General features: G+C 43.1%; 1 protein-coding gene and 1 long non-coding RNA gene across 4 annotated transcripts in view; one reads left to right on the forward strand and one right to left on the reverse strand.

Annotated features, from left to right (window-relative positions):
• MID1 (midline 1) overlaps window positions 1–20457 on the forward strand; it is a 587779-nt gene that overhangs the window by 310652 nt on the left and 256670 nt on the right. The window lies entirely within an intron of this gene.
• On the reverse strand, window positions 1636–13040 carry LOC144380618 (uncharacterized). The gene is made up of 3 exons (XR_013444838.1): window positions 12146–13040; window positions 10036–10112; window positions 1636–3804 (listed from the first exon to the last, which is right to left on the reverse strand). It is a non-coding gene; the product is annotated as an uncharacterized LOC144380618 (long non-coding RNA).

Consider the following 20457-nt stretch of genomic DNA (forward strand, 5'->3'; position numbering starts at 1 on the left):
TAGGCTTTAAAGTTATATTAACTTATTGAAGTTACAAAAATCAAAATATTCCTCAAGCTTTTAAGTTCAACTTACAAATCTTATTTTTCGGCTTATAATTCTAGGAACTTTTTTTGTATATAATAAGAACAAATAGTTTCACAGAGGGTTTTGATTAGTGTTGAATCAATTTAAGTCGAGCAATCTAAACTCAAACAATTGCTCTCATTTCTAAACTTAATTAGCTAAAATTCTTTATATATTTTAATCTACATTTATAAAGTTAATATATTCTGTTTTCGGTTTAACCATTCAAGTATCTGTCTAACTGGCAAACTTACAACCCTAACAGGCAAAACCTTTTTAAAAACTTAAACAACTTTTATAAATCTAATACGTGCATTCACAAATGTGTATATTTAAGTTTATTACTATTTAAACAAATATTTCAACTTATTGCCACTAAAACTTTTCAATATTAAGTTTATTAAATATTTAGAATATCCATACTTATTTAGAGAATGAAGTTCACCTGAAGAGTCAATGTTGTTTACCACTTAAATTCTGTTATACTTTTCAATTTATAATCGCAAGTCTAAAATCAGTCTCTCATTTAAAATTGGAATCAAAGGCTAATACATTTAATCATTTGACAAATATTTACTGACTAGGTGAATATGTCCATTTGCTAATAGGCCAAAATACTCTTAAACATTGAAAGTGTTTTCAACTGCATGCCCAGATCGTCACTACATTTACTGTTTTTCTAAATTTAAAAGAAAAGAACTAACCCTATAAAATTCACTTATTAACTCAATTGAGTTTCCATTGGGTTGATGGGGAATGCTAACATGGTGGCTTATGGGGTAGAGATTTGACCCAGGATGTGGAACATGGAGGCTGCTATCATCCAGGGTGTATGCTCTGAGCCTCAAAGGATATCCGTTTTTTAGAATCACCATGTGAACATGTGACTCTAAATCCATTTCTTTACTCAATTCTTTAATCTGATTTGGGTTGAAAGAAGTTGGCTTTCTTTGTGCTGTCTTTCTGGCAAAAACTCTAAAGATATTTTAATTCTTCTCATCTGGCTCTAAAGATAACTTGAAGCCATTCCATCATATCCTGGGTAAGTCTCAATCCTTTGTTCGGTTCTGTTCCTACATGGAAGGTTCCCACATGTTCACATCAGCCGGAACCTCCGAACTGCTGCCCCTAGAGAGAGCTGGTGCTCTACAGTTCACCACAGACACCCCTCCCAAACCCCCTCCCAGGCCAGACAGGGTTTCTCAGCCTCAGCACTGCTGGTATTGAGGACCAGATAATTCTGTGGGGCTGCCCCTTGTACTGGGGATGGGCAGCAGCCTTCTACACATCCTCTCTCCACTAGATGCCAGGAGCATGCCCCGCCCCCAAGTTGTGACAACCAAAAATGTCTCTAGATGTCATCAAATGTCCTCTGGTGAGCAAAATCACCCCTCTACCTCGCTGCACACACTTTGAGAACCACTAGCTCGGGGCAACCAAGTGTCCACCGAAAACAGACGCAGAACGATAGAAACATCTGTGGCATGATCGTGTTGTTCTTTGTCTTACAACCCCTCAGTGCCTTCGGGTCTGCCCCCCACCCCGCCCGTCTCCCCTTGGGCATTTGAGTATATGTGCCCTACTTGGACCCTAAGGCAGGATGCTCTGCTTTGAGGAATTGAACCTGTTCTTTGGTTTTTGAATTGTTTTTGTCTTTATCTTTCAGCCTCCATGACATTAGACAGTACCCTTCCTAGATAAAAGAGCTCTGTGTCAGCTTTTAGCTTTGTATTAACAATTGTTACATAAATTGTGCTATTAAAAACATCCGTTTATTTTCATATGGCATCAGGAAGTGAGCTTTTAAAAACACTGCTGTTTCTACACATCCTCATTGTCCTAACCAGGACTCCGGTTTCACATGAATTTCCTGACTCTATCTTTCTTTACATGAACAATGACGAACTAGAATTTTTTTTAAGCCCCCATTGGCAACATTTTTGGTTATAAGTGTTTGAAACCAAAAACAATCAAAATCTGGGCAGCGAAAGAAAATACAGAGTCTTAAAAACTTGGGAATACAGACAGGCTGAGAGATGAAAGGGAAGCCTGGGGCTTGATCTGTCACATGCTCCATGATAAATCATTTCTTCTTGAGGACAAGAGGAACATGCATCTTGCCTCACGAGAGGGATATATTGCGCAGTCTAGCTTTATCTCAGAATACCACACTTGGAAATTAAGGACAGATTAAATCGCCCGATAAAATAAATGTCACACAGTGAGATTGCGGAAACCCAACTTGGTAAATGGAACGTTTTTAAAGATGGAAAGCTAGAAGAACTTCACCTTGAGCTAGTCCACTCTGCAGCAGGCTCGAAGTTACAGTGGAGGTCTCCAGGAACCCTTCACCAGCTTCTGCACACCGAGCTTGGCTTGCGCACGAATGCCGCCTTAGCGGGTCAGGGCGGCTGGGTTCGTGCGAACTCCGTGGACGTGTGTGGCTCCTCTAACACATTTCTCCTGGGCTGAGTGTGTTCATTAGCCAGTCTTCCCAAGGGTGAGCTACAGTGATTTTGGGATTTGGGTGAGGTCCTGTCAATATGAGGAGGGGCGCAATAGAAATGGCGGTAAGGGTACCAGGTAATGAGGAGCTTTCAGAAGCCAAGGAGAGATTCCACACGAAAGTCCTTGGGGAAAATATGTATTTCCTTTGATATTTCTGTTGACCCTTATTGGGAAAACAAACCAAAAATGTATTGTCCAATATGGTCACCATCAAAATAGGATTGAGCAACATGCAAATAGTTGGAAAATAGTACTACATTTGTGCTACACAGACCCAATGTTGATATATGTGGAAATAACAGAATAAATGTCCTAAACAGAATAATTAGATAGAAATTGAATTAAATCAGCCTGCTGGCAGGATTTGTCCTAAGAAATTCTGTCCCGCATATGTTGGGAAACTTTGGGCCATGAGGATAGAGTAAATAAACAATAAACGACTAAATGAATAAACCCCAACCTTATGATTGTCCTACATAGAACCTTAGAAAATGTTCTAATATTTAAAAGCAAAAGATACTTACATACGGTGTGGATTTTAGATTAAAGAACGTATTTGAGCTTCAGTGTGGCTAATTTTGCATTAATATCACCATGACTCTGGTCTTAGAGTTTATTGTTTAGAGGAGCTGTCTGCAAACTATGGCCCACCTGTTTTCGTACACAAAGTTTCATTAGAACACAGCTGCACCTATCTGTTTACATATTGTATATGGTTGCTTTCATGCTACCATTGCAGAGTGCACTGGTCACAACAGAGACCATATGGCCCCCACGGCTGAAAATACGAAAATGCGTACTATCTGGCCCTTTTCAGAGAAAGGTTGATCAACCTGGCAAAATCATTTGACAGTCCCTTCCAAACGATGATCACTTCTGTAGCTGCAACAGAAAGGAAGGCAAGCATTGTGTTTTTGACATTGCTGTATACACACTGGGTCATGGGTCTAATTAGAAAACATCCCAGTTACATCCAATACTTAATCGAAGAAGTCTATAGAAGACAGGGGAGAGCAAAGAACACTCACTTTTAAAGAAAGACATTTAATGATCTGCTGTGCTTGATTTTCTTTCAAAAGAACTTTATGTTTGAAAATTTGTCCTAAACATGAAACTTGTGTCCAGAGCAATATAAATAGCTCAGTGGGACTTACCACTTTTGGTAAATCATCCCCTCTGGGCACTGGGCAAAAAGAATGGCAGACTTTATAGTTGGATTTTTCAAAAGACCTAAGGCAAGGAAAAGATAGGAGTTATATAAGTGAAACCAGAGGAAAATGAGCAAAGAATTAAAAGAAGAAGAAAAAAAATCATGGAATACAAATAATGACTCAAGTATAAATAGACTTTCTCTTGCACATTGTATTAAATAAAAATAATGCTAACATTTATTGTTCTGCCCTATGCTGGGTAAATGACATACTTTATCCATTAATTCATACTCTTCAAGGTAACTGTGGTAATTCTGGTTTTACAGATGCATAAGTTGAGGCTCTGGAAGACTAGGGAACTTCCCCTCTATATGAATTTAGAGCCATCTGACGCAAAAGCCAATCTGTTTCTATTAGGATTCTCTTAAAATGATATTGAGTAACATTATTTTGTTATATCACATTAAAAAATAAGTTAATCAGCTGGACCCCTACCATTCAGTCCTATAAACCAAACCTGCCTGATAGTGATTTAATGATGCATCAGTTAGGTAATGCCACATAACGAAACACCCCCATACGTAGTGGCTCAGAACGATTATGATTTATTATGTCTCCCAAGTCCGCTGATCAGCTGGGTGTTGGCTTATCTGGTCTTGGCTTGGGGAGGGCTCTGCTGCAAGTGCCTCTCATCCTTCTCAGGGACCAGCAGGCAAGCCCAGGCTTCTCATTCTCATGGCAGAAGCAGAGTTCCAGGGAGCAAGTGGAAACACACAAGGCCCCTTGAATCCTGGGCTTGAGACCGGCACACTGTCACTCCTGCCTCACTCCATGGGCCAAAACAAGTCATGTAGCCAAGTCAAGAGGCAGAGAAGCACACCCTGCCCACAGTGTACCATGGCAAAGGGCTGGAGCCAAGGAGCCAATCTTCCCCTCATAGACTGATTAAAATTAAGAGGACTTTATTCTACATGCTAGAAGTTTGAATTATCTGAAAGGCAGGTCCAGAGTTAATGCTTATTTTCCATTGTAATTACCCTATAACCAAGGAGGCGGCCAACTATTGTTCTCTACTAAGAGTTCATGAGAGCAACATCTGAGGTCCACATGGAGGATCCCAGACACACAACCTCACAGAGTTCCTTGGACCCTTTTCAACCACCTGAGTTCTGTTTTATTCTAAACTCTGCCCCAAGAGTAGCCAGCCCTTTGGTGTCCTTGATGAGAGAACAAGGTGCTGTTGGTGCCTGGTGGAGTACATTATCTTGATTAAATAAGGAAGTCTTTGCCAGTTAAAGAAAGCAGCATCTTCTTCACCTAGAGAAGATTCAGAAGTGCACAGGTGTGTGTGTGTGTGTGTGTGTGTGTTAGCAATAAAGGAACTGAACGAGGTTTCACATAATTAGACTCTTGTAACAATTCACTTAAAAGTACTAGTCTACTAGTCTACATTTTGGGGGCACCTGGGTGGCTCAGTCAGTTGAGCGTCAGACTCTTGATTTTCTCCAGTTGTGGTCTCGGGTTGTGGTCTCGGGTTGTGGGATCGAGCCCCACCTCTAGCTGTAGGGTCCGCGCAGTCTGCTGGGGATTCTCTCCCTCTCCCTCCGCCTCCTCCCCTCCCCCTGTGCTCGCTCACTCTCTCTCTCTGTCTAAAAAATAAACAAATGCATCATTAAAAAAAAAAAGAAGTGCTACACTGCATTTTGGTAAAAGGAACAATTTCCTTACTGTCAGTTGCTCTAAGTAAGAGATAGCGGTTGATTACAGCTGTGTGATAATGTCCTGCTGTTCTCAGGTGCTTATACAGTCATTAATAGAAAAGAAAAGCGATAGTGAAGCTTAGACAATTAGTTTCAAGGCAGGAGGTATTGACTGGTGTGACTATTCTGTAGATTCTGCTCCTGCTGGCAGAGCAGGCGAGACGATTATGGACTTTTCCCAGTGATTAACGGAAGCTTTGGGCAACGCAGTTTTTTTTTTCAAGATGAGTGCAGGTTTCCTTTTTGTTTTATTTTTTGACAAGACAAAGAAAACTTCATATTAGCATCCCCCCAAATAATACGGCCACAAAAGCACACGCAGTGTAGGAGATGTTATGGGGCCAGTAGAAAAAGGAAATGTAAGTTGTTACTTCATGTTCTTTGCTGTCTGAGGCACAGTGAAGAACGTAAGAGTCATTTTACAGTTTTGGAATGAAGAATGGAGGTGATATTACCTCCTATCTTTAGGGAGGGAGGCCCTCATGAGGTAAGCCTGCAGAAAAACGAAGAGCAGGCTGAGCGGCATTTCCAGTGGAACCGGTGAGATCGTAGGTTTCTAAGAGACAGTACATTATGCTTTTATCTGCCCCCGAGAAAGCCTTCCCCTGCCCTTGACTAGCCAGGACCCCCGTCACGGTCGTGCACTGAGCGTTGGTCTGCCAGGGTGTGGCTGCTGGTGGACCCGATGCAAAGCATTCGACTCAGAAAGTAGATTGGTTTGGAAGAGCACTTCCCAGAATGGTGAGAGGCCAGTGAGTCCTCGAAGGGGACAGAGATGCCCAGAAGCTTTCCTTATCGGACATCACCTCAGAAACCAGATTTAGTGTGTCTGGGTTTCCAACCCCTTCATACTGCAGGAGAAACTTCTGAAAATCATTAGAGCCCCTCGCTCCAAGCCAAGAGTCCAGCCTCCCCCCTCGACCTCCTTCCAGCGTTGAACTGTGGTGCAAAACAGAAATGTTTCGGAGGCTGGCCCTAGGGGAACGTCTGCTCACCTACCTCCAAGCTCAAATTACTAGAGAAAAGGCATGATTTCAGCCACCTTCATCAGTGCACAATTAGAATAATGTAGATACCTGTGAGCAAGGCCCCCTTGAAAATGGAGTATTTTCTATCGTAGTGTTTTACTGGATAAAAGATGCAAACCGGGAAAGGTTACGTGTGGGGAACATCTGTAATAATTTGCCTGCCAGTGCAAAATTAATCAGCCGTGTACAGATTGTAAAGAGTTCACTTCATCTGCTTGTTATGTAGATAGAATTTGTCCTTTGCATTCTTTAAATTTTTGCAGCTTTTCTTCAAGCTTGAGAAACAAAATGTTAACTCTAATTCAATTACATTTGGAGGAGAGTGACATAGTAAAAACTACTTTTAAAGATCCGTTTCGAGAGAACATGGAGCCATTTGGAGACCTGACCAAACTTTTTGTCAATGGTCTACAGATTCAGATGAAGGTTAATAAAGAGAATAAATAAATGAATTTAGAACAAAGAAGATTTGAATCTTGTCTTAATAGATAAACTGGCCTTTAATGCAAAATAAAGAATGAATTATGAGAGCAGTTGATACACATTTATATGGTTTAAAACCATTACCAAGAGTTATAAATAAAGTGTCGAGTTGCCTTCAAATCCATATCAAAATTATTATTTTTTCTTTTTTGTACACATTGAGTTAGTCGAAACAGGAAAACTGCTTTCCAAATAACTACATTGCTTTGGAGAGCAGGCTTGAGCAGAACATTTATTTCCTCATTTTGATGGAGTTTCATTTTCTGCGGAAAAGTAAAATCCAATAATAAGAACAAGAACTATGTAATACTTTTCTTCAAAGAGGAAGCGTTCAGATGTAAAGTTGCCATAATTAAAACGTTCTTTTCTAATGAGGTGGTTTCAGAAAGAGTTAACTTAACCCCCAAAACTGACTTATAAAAATTCCCCACCCTTCTTGGAACTGCACGCATGAGCCTCAACAATTACAATAATTACATTTAGCTTTTATTCAACTGAGACAGCTTTTTATTTTATTTTATTTTATTTAACATTCCATCCCATTGATCTTGCATACGGAGACCATTGAAACCCCTCTTTGGAAAATTTTTGTAATGGATGCTTGTCAATATTTTCCTGATGGCAGTGCTAGAGATCTCAGGCTTTGTCGCTGCTTTCATCTGCAGGTGCTGGATGCACACACACCCTATTTTATGTGGTCTGATAAAAGAGCATCATTTTCATCCATCGGTTCAGTAATCCTATTTCAATCAACTTCAACTGTGCTAGTGCAGTGTACTGGATCCCAGTGTGGTCTGCGTGCAGAAATGCACGTTCTTGGGCCCTAACCAGGCTTACTCTGGAGGTAGAACCCAGCAACCTGTCTTAAGCCTTCCAGGCGATGCAGACCAACGCATGCTCAAATTTGAGGACCACCGTGCTAGGATGTCTGGGTGCACGCAGGAGGCAACGGGGGAGGGGGGCTCAGGAGTGAAACCGAATGCTCCAGGTATGCGTGGCAAAGAGGTGATTTTTCACTGGGGCGGATGGGCTGGGGGTGGGGTTAGGGGTAGTAGCTTCAGGGAGGAAGTGGTTTTTAAATAGGGTGAGAGACCTCCAGTTTCTGAGGACAATGCAGAGATAACCTGACGCTGTGATTTAGGTCCAGTCCCCTGGGAAGTTGCTGGTACGCTTTACAATCGAATTGGGCCCCCTCATTATTTTTCCTCCATCGTAAAGCCCATATCTGCCACCCAAGCTTTCAGCTCGCAACAGGAAGGCAAGACTTCACATGTGATGAATTCCTCTTCGGTGCAACGTGTGTTTTCTCCATGGAGGACCGTGTGTTGCCCCCACTGGGAGCTGCATTGTTTTCACATCCTTTCTTTCTCTGTGTGTTCGAGTGTGTGTCTATCTCCCCCTTCTGATATATGCATAAATGACCAGACACACAGCCTTGACCCAAGCTTGTGCGTGTGTGACTTCACATGGTAGGAATGTCCGGGATCTCAGGCTCCTTGTTTGTGAAGGGAGGGACTTGGACTGGGGACTCCCGAAGGCGCTCCGTACGAGTCCACAGACCCTACATGTTTGTACTTGTCTTTCTTTGTTCACTATATGATTTAGCATTTTAATTAGATGCGATCAATCTTAATATTCTTCAAAATGTTCCTCCCAGAATTAACAGCTCCTTATGAAATTTCTCTACTCTGCTCCAAACATGCAATGTCCTGATTTTTTTAATTTCACTGCTGGCTTGTAAATGATTACATCACCCTCGACCATCAGATAATCGGAGAAACTTGTTTGAAAACACTTGCATAAATCAATGGCATGGGCTTTCTTTTCCTTCCAAAGGAGCTTAATTTACATGGACTACAGGAACCTTCTCTGTGGTGAATGGTTGTTGGCTATATGCTTTTACTTTTGCTTCTCTCATGTATGCATAAATAGCGAAACGAGGTCATTGCCTTGATACCTTGTTCATTTCCTAAGGTGGTGTCATGTCACCAAGAAAATTAGTGACAGACTCACGTCATAGAGTGTAAAATTCTATTCATTCAATATTGTTCACAAAGTACACCTTCTTTTTCCGTTTCCTGGTGGTAAGTCTTGGTGTGTGGGATGCAAGCATGGGAAAGCATTTCACAACCGAGAATCAAACAAGCCATGTCACAGCCCAGTTTTCTCCTTGGATTTCTCTCCTTCAGTGGACCGTCTCTGCCATCCTGAAATTTCTGGAACTCCGTTTCTCTGAAAACCCTAACGAGATGCACTCACAAGGTGCTCCTAGGCGTCCCCTGGTAAATTGCTGACATTCTTTCCCGCTGAACGCGGCTGGCTTGCTCTTATATTTCTTAGTTCATCTGAAATTCCACAGCTGCCACCTGGGCTCTTATGCTGTCGATAAGGCCCTCCGGCTTGGGGGTTGGTGAGACTCTGGTTCGGCCAGGCTAGAGTCTGCCTTTTACCAAATGTCTTTGCTGAGAAATGGATAAATCTGTTCTTTTTCTCCTGCTGGCTGTGAAATGACAGGTAACTCCCCTTGCTCCGTGAAAGCATCGTTTGATGTTTACTTTGTTGGTTTTAAAAATTCATCTTTCCACGCTCCTTGCCAGGTTGGCTCTACCTCCCATTAACAACTCTTGCAAAAAAATCTGTACTCTGGACAGTGGAAATGACTCAGAGTTCTTCATTTTGTCTACTTTTCATTACTGTTTCAGGGAGGGCAGCAGATTTTTGTTTTCTACGGTCTGCTCCATGAATCCCTTTTGCTGCCTCGTAGCCTAACGGAGGACGCATTTGGATTCACATTGCTTTTTGCGTACTTCTCTAAAGCATCTCTGCTTAAATCATCAAGGTACAAACTTCGACCACCGTCCACCTTCTAACCAGCTGAACAGGATTCACACCAGTGTTTTCATGCTTTTCCCCTTATATAAATGTCACTTTAAGGTGGCTTTTTCAAACTTTTCCTGCAAGTTCTCTGGCCTTATACTTTTGATATGACAAACAGCCTGGTTAAAAAAAAAAAATCACATATCCCAGAATGAAACTTACAAGAAAAAATATTTTTAGGATAATGTTCCACTCAACATTTTCATATGTCTGGGGCTGACTTCTTTGAATCAGGATACCTAGAAAACAATAAAAAGAAAAATGGCGTTCGATGTGTTCTGCCACTGAATAATTACTGTTTTTGAATAATGAGACTTTTCATTTGCAGTGATGTGAACTTTCCAAGGGAGATGTTCCCTAGATCTGAGACTGATCGTGGAGATTACAGGGTCAGTACACACTGGCCTTCTGCTCCCGCAGGTCAGGCTAATCACTTCTGTTCCATCACACAACGCACCTCGCTCAGGAAATGAATACAAGATAGAGCAGGAGAGAGGTTTTAGTCTTCTCAGCCCCTCTCTGTTTGAGAATTATTTGTTTTAAGAGGTAAAATTACATTTTGGGGGGTCGTCCGAGATAAAATTCAAATAGAAAACCTGTCTTCATTGCTTTAACAGTTTACTTGTCCGAAGGTTATTTATGTACACGTCTTTTTTTTTTTTTTTTTTGCTAAAAAATATCACCGAGTTCATTTCTTAGTGAGAAAAGCTGAAATTGGAACTCACTCCCCTGAAAACATTCTGTACATGTCACCTCTAACGGTGGCTCACGTCACAGAGATAGGCCAGCAGATGACAACAAAATTATCTCGTCTCTTCTTATAAGACAAGTCAGTGTAAATAGATGTCAGAATGCTCACTTGATACAAAAATGTCTTGAGTTCAACAATATCTCTCCTTAGGAATTCAGCACTCAGGCAGATATTTCGCTTGCCCTCATAATATTTAAAAAAAAAAAAAAAGGAAGAAACTGCTCGCTTCTTTTGGCAACCTCACTCTCTTTAAAACATGCTCCATCTACTTACTCTCATTAAGCTAAAACTATACCATTTGTACAGCTTTGTAGGAGATTTGCAACAGGTCTGAAAAAGATCTGAATTTCTTATTTGGACTTTGACAACTCCTACTAAGAATATATTGTCCAGGTTATGTGGCTTTGTAGCCTAAAACATCAAAGGGCTTTGCTTAGTCAAAGTTACATAAATAGCCTCTTTTAGTCTTTTCTAAAAAAAGAGATTAAGAAAAAAATTTTCCACATTCTTTTTGGCAACCAGTTTTCTACCTGCCAATACATACATCCATATTTTCTAAATGTGGCTATCTTTTGACCACAATATGAAAGTATTTTTATAACTTTTTCTTTTAAGTGGGCTCCACTCCCAGCATGGAGCCCAATGTGGGGTTTGAACTCATGACCCTGAGATCAAGACCTGAGCTAAGATCAAGAGTCGGACGCTTAACCAGCTAAGCCACCCAGGCACCCCTTTTTACAACTTTTAAAAATTTTTCCCCAAAATTCATTTTCAAATTCCAGGTCAGGAAAAATGTCTCAGACTTAGGGGTTTTTAGAATTTTTTTGAGCAAGGCTATATTTTCCCAACAGTGCATTTTTATCCTGTGAGATTTTAAATGCCTTTCATTTAAAAGTGTTTTTTTTTTTTAACTGTGTCCTGGATATGTCTAATGAATAGTCCTTGAAAACAGAATCACCTTATTTATAAATTCAATTCTCTTTCCATTCATACGAGGAACTTTATCCTTCCTCGGGGCATATATTTAATAACCATTAATGAAATCTGAAATTATATATGAGCACTGAGACCCGAATTTGCTACTCATTTTTTTTTTCCAGTGGAAATTTCATAAGGGTTTTGGCATGGGAACACAGCAGACATTTAAGGCAGATGGAATAATACAGTTGGCCACAATGGCTCCAAAGGAATCATAACAGTTTATAATCAATAATTTGCTTACTGGGGAAGACAGCCTTTTCAGCCAAACCAGCACAGAGCCTACCACTCACCCTCCCAGTTAGCCGACTACCGCCACCATCCTGCAGTCTCGAGACTCCCGTGGATGTTATGTGTAAAAGCTAGGGGGCTCAGCACTCATTTGTTCTGTCTTTTAAGATTTCTATTTCCACCCTCCCCTCCCCACTACATGTCCCATTCCCATTTCCCTTAATACCGCTTAATACTGCAAAAGCCATTTGAGCAAAGAGGGGCAACGGGGGCCAGATCCAGCAGTCACCTGCAGAAGGGGACAAGACTTACAGGGGAGGAAGATCCATCCCAGCTGGGTCTAGGTCAGAGACCACCAGACGAGAAGGGACTTGCGGAGCAGGGAAGGTCAGGACCATTGGAAGTTCAGATGAGTTTTGATTGGGCCTGTTAGAGTGAAGTCCTTGCAGAATTTCCTTTTGAAAAGAAAGTGGAGAAAACCATAGTCGACTCTCGACTCTGAAAGGTGAGGTTAGCAAGAACAGTGTCCCCACTTGGGTGCCAGTTTCCCTGTAGAGAATAAAGAAATTGGGTAGCCAAGAGGCCGAGGAGGATGGGGTCTGGGCAGTTGACCTCCATGTGCTCTCTTGCAGGTTTCTAGGTGAAGGGACTATCTGCGGAGAGGATTGACAATGCGATCTACTAGATGCATGGCCTGGGATTTTCTCATTTAATCCCCTGGCAGCTATTTGACATAGGTATTAGGATTATCCTGCCTCCTATGGGCCAACCTGAGGCACAGAGACTCCGGGTAACTGGCCCCAGGTCTTACAGTTTGCAAGAGGCTGGTAGGATTTGAAGTAGGCAGTTTGGCTGGGGAATTGACAGTCTTAGTCCCTGCGCTATACTCCTTTTGTTGGCGCTTTTGAGGAAATGCCAAACGTAATGTAAGTCTATAATTTCAAGTCTTCGTGGGCAGTAAGTCTGAAGATGGCCATGGATTTGAGAATGTATACTGGGATACTCCACGACCAGATCCTGACATTGATGGCCATGAAGTTATGATGGCAGCACAAAACCAGTGGTAGGTGGGAGCTCGTCAGGACAGCTGCAGAAGAAGCATGCTAAACATGGAGATTCTTGGGCCCCCTCCTCAGATCAGTGGAATCAGAATCTCTGGGGTCTGATCTAGAAATATATAGAAATATATATTTGTAAGTAGTGAGTCAGATGCCCAACCTGCTTTGGGAATCAAGGAGTAAAACACTGCTCCAGAAGAGTCCTTGGCAAAACGGCCAGCTTCTCGTCAATCATCTTTTCAGTCATCTTGGTTTGGCCATCCGTGCTCCTAACAACACTGCTCTTCTTTCTTCAGGGTTGGTGCAAACTGTAATATGCACTCAAATAATCCTGTTAAAATGCAGACTCTGACTCAGCAGGTCTGGGGTGGGGGGACCTGAGATTCTGCATTTCTTCCAAGCTCCCAGATGCCAACGCTGCTGGTCCGTGGACTGTACTTTGAGTAAGCGAAGTCGTGGTCTCCTCTGCAGGCCGTTCCTTTCTAGCGACGACGTCTCTGCTTGGACCCTCTGTGCCTTCCTGTTCCACCTAACGTCTGCAATTTATCAGTGTCCTATAGAGACAAAGCTCTTTCCGGTCTGGTCAGACATTGAGGAGGGACCCCTGTGATGGAAATTCAGAGAAAGTTGAAAGAGAGATGGGGAAATTGTGGGCTATTAGCAGAGGCATTTTTGGCAGTGAAGAGATACAAAACACTCCACATTATACAGTGTGGCTGTGCACAAGGATAGCCTTAGAACCTTCCAGAAATAATCTGCTCTGCAGAAATGCAAAATATGCACAACCCCAGAGCTGACCACAGAGGAGCTGTAGAAAGAAAGGACCCTTGCAATAGCAGCAGAAAAGACTCTCTTGCCTCATGGCAGCACCTGAGTGTTCCTCCCAACCCCGCCCACGTGGTACTGATATGTTGTGTCACACGTTTCTCTGGCACATTTAATTCATGAGGCTGAAAGTACCAGGGCTCAGACCCTACTTAACTTACAACCCACCATCTACTGCACGCTGTGGACGAGGCCATTCTTCTTTGGGGCAACATCACACATATGTTACATGACCACCAACACGTGTACTGATAACCTCGAAACTGGTTTTACATCTCCCCGAACCCTACTTTGTTTTCCATTCATCCACTTTATTATAGTGATTATAGTTCCCACTAGCTTTGGGGGATGGGTTAATTCATGGCAATAAATTACTCAGGTGATAACTACCCAACATTATAGTCAATTCATATAAATTAAGAGAAGAGTTGTCTCAACGTAAAGGCATCAATACCTTATAAATATGCATTTATTTAGAACCCCGACCTCCTTTTGAGTTTTCCGGGATAGCCTATAAATCTCCAACGCTAGCAATATCGACTTGCGCCATCTCGACTTGCTTGTTGTTTCATTCCAGACTTTGCAAAGTGCACCTAATAAATCAAAGGTGCGTTTTCACATGTAATTGTTCTCTGTCCCGGGGGGCGGGGGGAGTGCTATAAATTGAACCTGGACCTGGGACAGTGAGGCCCCAGCCTTGCTGCCTCTGCTGCTGTGGGCTCTGTGTCTTAGCACAGTGACAGCCTTCTAGACGCGTGGGGGCCAGGGAACAATAGGACTGCTTGGAGGGAGGCCCTGTGGGCTACAAGCAGGGGAGAGGCCAACCCGGTGGAAGAAGCTGGAGCCAGTTGTCACCAGAAATGTATTAGTCCCAGGGGCATCAAGATTGTGTACGTTCCCAATGATTTGGGCCACTAGAATCGCATGAACTATTGTTGTCTCCAGCTCACTACATGGATCCCAGAAGCTTAAAGAATTGATACCACTTAAAAAAATGCCCCCTCTTTCCTCTGCAAGATCAGGCCTAATGTTTACAGTTTTTGGTTTTGAAGGAGCATAGGTCGTATGTAAAGAATGTTTAGAAGGTATGTGCAGATCTTAAATGCATAAACGTGTCTTCTGGCCAAATAACTCTCACAACTTTGGGGCCCAAAAGAAACACTGAATGGGTAGCTTCTAGATACACACAACCAGGAAGTTAATAGATAGAGAGCCTTCCATGAAGAAATGAGTTTAAGGCCTAGAGGAAAAAATTTTAAAACACACACAAATGATCATTGATTAGGTAAATGGTAAGATATATCTGCAATAAATTATAGGCCAAAACAAAGATTCACTGAGAGGCGCCCAGCTGGCGCAGTCGGAAGAATATGCAACTCTTGATCTCAGGGTCGTGAGTTTGAGCCCCATGTTGGGCATACAGATTACTAAAACAAATTAACTTTAAAAAGTTTTTTTAAAAGATGCATTGAGATCATTAAAGAAAATTTTAGTGACTCTCTCAAATAGTCAAGCCAGATAGGCTTCTGAAGAAATTAGGGCATGTGAAATAATGTTCAACATGGATTTCAAAACCCGTCAACTGTCATTTTATTTTCTTATTGCCCACATCCCTTGCCTTAATTAGGAAAACTTCCACATCAGTGACATGAGGTCACAGGGTTGTGAAATTCGAAGACTTGCTCTCTGTTGACATGCTGTGAATGTTTCTGAATCCTCTGACTCCCAGGACGCATATCCCAGCTGCCACTTTATTACCTCTCACAAGCATGTTAATCCTCATCGCCTCCATCCTCACCTGGTATGATGGCCTCAGCTCAGAATACTCACGTCCTTCCTCTAGTCTCTCCCCTATCACATCCACCCTTCACCCCTTCCACAGGCTGACCCCACTCACACCCAGATTGAGCACCTAATGTGCAAGATCCAGAGCCTTCCATGGCTCCCCTCCATCTGCCTGGCTGGGTTATCAGTAGCACTGACAGTGCGACCCAAGCTCTTTCTCCCTTCTTTCCATCACTCCCCCCCACCTCCTGAACAGTTCACGTTAGTTTCTTTTCCTAATTGATGACTTGTCTGTAGAATAACAGAAAATTTATTATTACCTTTGTGGCGGGCATCAGACTTCTTAGAGAAGTATTTCTTATAGGCTACATATGGTGGATAGTGAAATCCAAAATACCTATTTGAGCAACAAGAATCAGTTTCTAAACCCCTGGGCATGAGACCAGTGGAAGAATCGGTTTTGCCCCTAAGTGGAGGAAGATAATTGCTCTGCCTCATACAGGAAGAATCATTTGGATTCCCAAAGAACTCTGTAATGGTAGAGAGAGTGTGTGGCTAGGAAGATGGTAGAAGGCTGTGGAGTTTGACCAACCAAAACCTTCAGAAAATAGTCCTAAACTCAGGAATGTGAGTTGAGGCGTGTGAGTGATTTTGTTGGAATGGAAACAAAATGGGCAGAATTTTATGCAAAAATCAAAGCAGCAATGGTCAAATGTGCTGGGTCCAGGAGGCTGAACAGCCTCGGAAGTGGTAACCTGCTGGCCAGTTCCAGAAATCTTGCTTTGGATATGTACGATCCTAAAAGTTGGTGGTGGGCATGGCCATGGGCGTCAGGTCACTCATACTGACATTTCTAGGGACATGATGACCCTCAGCTACATCTAGATCCTGTCAGAAGAGATTAAGGCTGCTACACCAATATATCTTGTGTTCTAGCCACCATCCTCATTGTGTCTTTAGCTCTTCCCAAGCACACGTGCGCCGTCCCGCCACCCTGACTCCATGACCGTTCTCTCTGCTCAGGAACACCCCCCAGCTCTTCTCTGCCTGGTGAGCGTAAAAGCTCAGAACAAATATTATCTCTCTTGTGTCTCCTTCTGTGGCCTCCTCCCAGACATAAATCATTGCTTCTTCCTCTGGGCTTTCACTGCTCTCTTGGCCCTTGTCTCTGGGTCTATATCAGTGACAGACTGTGAACACCAGAACAACGGTTTTGCTTTCTTGCTCTGACCTCAGTGTAAACACACAGAAGATGCTCAGTACATTAATTGATGGACTAAATCTTTGCTTCAACTCTCCCCCCCGCCCTTTTTTTTTAAAGTAATCTCTACGGGGGCGCCTGGCTGGCTCAGTTGGCAGAGCATGCGACTCTTGATCTCAGGGTTGTGAGTTCGAGCCCCACATTGGGCGTAGAGATTACTTTTTAAAAAATGTATGGAAGTGGCCTTCATCACAACACCAATTCTTCTCTTGCCCTCTAGGAAAATAGTAATGATTCTCCCCTACATTCTCAAGCTCTCTAGAGTTTATACTTGTCAAAAGGGAAGATCTTTTCAATAGCGCTGTAAATACATAGGGTAACTCAATTTCCACCCTTTGCCAAAGTGATGCTTCTCCTTAAACCTTCAAGAGGCAGAATCAGGGCCAGGACCTAGTCTTTCTAGTGCTCCTGTCCAGCCCTTTTTATTCTGTTGCTTGCATTTAACTTAGTGAAAACCAGGGATTCTTTGCCTCTGAGAGTAAGTGCATACGCAGACTAGAACATCTGCACGGTGGCAGCAACTTGGGCCGTGATTCGGGGGGTACGGTGGGGGTGACCTCCGTCAGCGGTGCCGCGACGGCAGATCCTCGCTCTGCGGTCATGTCGTGTCCCTTTGTCTCCATTCAGGACGGGCCACCTTCCATGGGGCTCACTTAACAAGTGGGGTGAAAAGCAGCTGTTCCAATGAACTTCTTCACCCAAGCGTGAGAGAGGAGGAATGGTTCTTCCCCACTCAAGAGAATAATATAAATATTTATGAACTACTCTGTGTCAGGCATGGTGCTAAAGGCTTTACATGCATTTTCTCATCTAACTGTCACCTAGAGTTTTGGAAGGTGGGAACCAGGGTCATCTCAGGGAACTCGGGAGCCAGAGCCAGACATTCAAAGGATCTGGGGAATTTCTTTGTCTCCTCTCTGCATGTCTTTGCTGGTCAATGGCATTCTCTTCCTCAGTAGACCAGCTTTATCCACATGATAGAAATGTGATCGCCAGTAGCCCCGCCAGCTTCACCACTGGAAAGAAAGGGTCTTGCCCTGAACATATGTGAACCCATACCCTGTTCTAGTGCTTAAAATCCCAATGGCAGTACATTTGTATCTCTGGGGTAAATAAGGGTACGTGCACCCCAATGTTTATAACAGCAATGTCCACAATAGCCAAACTATGGAAAGAGCCAAGATGTCCGTCAACAGATGAATGGATAAAGAAGATGTGGTGTATATAGACAATGGAATATTATGCAGCCATCAAACTAGAGGGTATTATGCTAAGTGAAATAAGTCAATCAGAGAAAGACAAGTATCATATGACCTCACTGATATGAGGAATTCTTAATCTCAGGAAACAAACTGAGGGTTGCTGGAGTGGTGGGGGTGGGAGGGCTGGGGTGGCTGGGTGATGGACACTGGGGAGGGTATGTGCCATGGTGAGCGCTGTGAATTGTGTAAGACTGATGAATCACAGACCGGTACCTCTGAAACAAATAATACATTATATGTTAAAAAAAAAAAAAGAAGAAGATAGTAGGAAGGGAAAAATGAAGGGGGGGCAAATCAAAGGGGGAGACGAACCATGAGAGACTACGGACTCTGAGAAACAAACTGAGGGTTTTAGAGGGGAGGGGGGTGGGGGGATGGGTTAGCCCTGTGATGGGTATTAAGGAGGGCACGTATTGCATGGAGCACTGGGTGTTACACGCAAACAATGAATCATGGAACACTACATCAAAAACTAATGATGTAATGAATGGTGACTAACATAACATAATAAAATAAAATTAAAAACAAAATCCCAATGGCAGGATTTTGGTCAGCCGGTATTTGAGTCATTGCCCGAATAGTTGGACCAATTACTGTAGCCGAGGTGGAGGTGGGTTTGGGGGGTGTTGGTATTCTTTGTAACCCCCACTAGAGCCTGTGTTGGCTGGGGATTCTCCCAAAATAACAAGGGTGGGGGGTCTGTTACCAGGAGAAAAGGGGGAAGTGGTGCTGGGCTGGAAACAAGCATGCGTCGGGGTTATCCTTTATGCCCCTATTCAACACAAAGAGGACTCCGAGGCTTTAAGGGGGTTTATATAACTCGCCCAAGGTCACCAGGCAGAAGGATCAGAATTTGGACACAGGATAGCTAGACCCCAGAGGCTCCACTCTGGACCTGTGGGCTGTGCTGATCATGTAAGTTACAAAATATGTCTCCTTGATGCCTATTTAGAGCTAGTTAGCTGGTTAGCTCAGGGCCAAAGTCCCTGTCTGCTTTTGATGGGGCTGATCAAGTCAGGAATGTGGGTCGCCTCATTGAGTCCTTATAAATGAACTCATAGGACCCAGGTCTTCTTTCAAAGAAGAGCTATGGGCTACCAGGTGAGCAAGTAGCAGAGTGTGGCTCAGTCCTAATCCCATCCACCATCATTACTAGTAGAAAATAACACAAAGCATACCTTTTCCCACAGGGCGCCCGCAGTACCGTCTCAGTAGGAGAAGGGCCCCAGGCTTTCATTTCCCTTTCCAGATCTTCTTACATTTTCCCTAACAAGGCTGCCTTCCTTTTCATTTTCCCCACAGCAATGGCCCCTGCTGGGCTGAGAGGCAGAGCTACGGTGGCTGATGTTATCACAGCTCACACCCCCTCTGGCCATTAGTAAGTGGCGGCCTGTGTTCAGTTGCATGTTTCCTAGCAACCACCATACGTCATGTCCTCTCCTTTCGTTCGTGTCTTCCTTCTCCAACCTAGGGGGCAAATTTAGTAAGAAATGAACCCCTGCCTTCTCGGCTTTCTAAACCATGGAAACCAGAAAATTGACAATGATTGCATTTTCAGGCTCTCAAAATGATGACCGATTTCATGGGCTGGGGGTGGGGGAGCAGAATCCGTTTCTCACGTGTTGGCAGTGGTTTTGCAGCGCCCGGGTGATTTATAGCGTGCATAAACTCATCTTTAGGGAAATTGATTTAAACTGAGATTCTTTATAAGATCAAACATGTCTACTGCGTTGTAACTCGCTGAAGTGCTAGACATGCATTTAAGGCTAAACATTTCAAAACACGAAGACTGCTTTCTTACAAGTTTCCAGCAGTAACAGCCAGTTCCGCTAGCCTCTTCCTTTTCATATGGTGTGCACTCAGTATGGCTCTGTTGGAGAGGAAGCTTCCCAAGACAGATGCTTAATTTCTTATAAGCAAGCCAACTGCTTGTTCTTATTCCTCGTACATATGAATAAATAACCCCCCAGTCCCACCCCCCCACACACCCCCCGCCCCTAACACAGGATCCTGGAACATGGAACAAAGACTAGAATTCTTTTGCTCACAAAGCTTGGAATCTTGGCTTTAATTTATATTAATCTGGTTTTATTTGTTTGCTTTTATTTTGCATTTTTAGTGCTGCTGTTTTGTATTTGTCTTTGGCTTCTGTGTGCTTCTTCCATCACCGCCACCTCTCCGTAATTCAGTCTCATTTGGGTGTTTGTTTTCAGCTGTAGTCATGCGGGTCATCCGTACCTACACACGTTTGGGAAGCTGCGAAATCGTTTATCAGACGGTGTTCCCAGCACAGATCGTGAAAACGGTCACCCGGCCCCAGAGGCAGCCACTGTGACGCATCCTGTTCCTTCTAAGCCACAGTGGTATTCTTCTGTCTAGACGCAGTCTGTTCTCTAGAACAGATGACTGTAATCGAATATGTCAGTTTGCAGG

Source organism: Halichoerus grypus, chromosome X (assembly GCF_964656455.1).
Source record: "Halichoerus grypus chromosome X, mHalGry1.hap1.1, whole genome shotgun sequence".
NCBI classification, from domain to species: Eukaryota; Metazoa; Chordata; class Mammalia; order Carnivora; family Phocidae; genus Halichoerus; species Halichoerus grypus.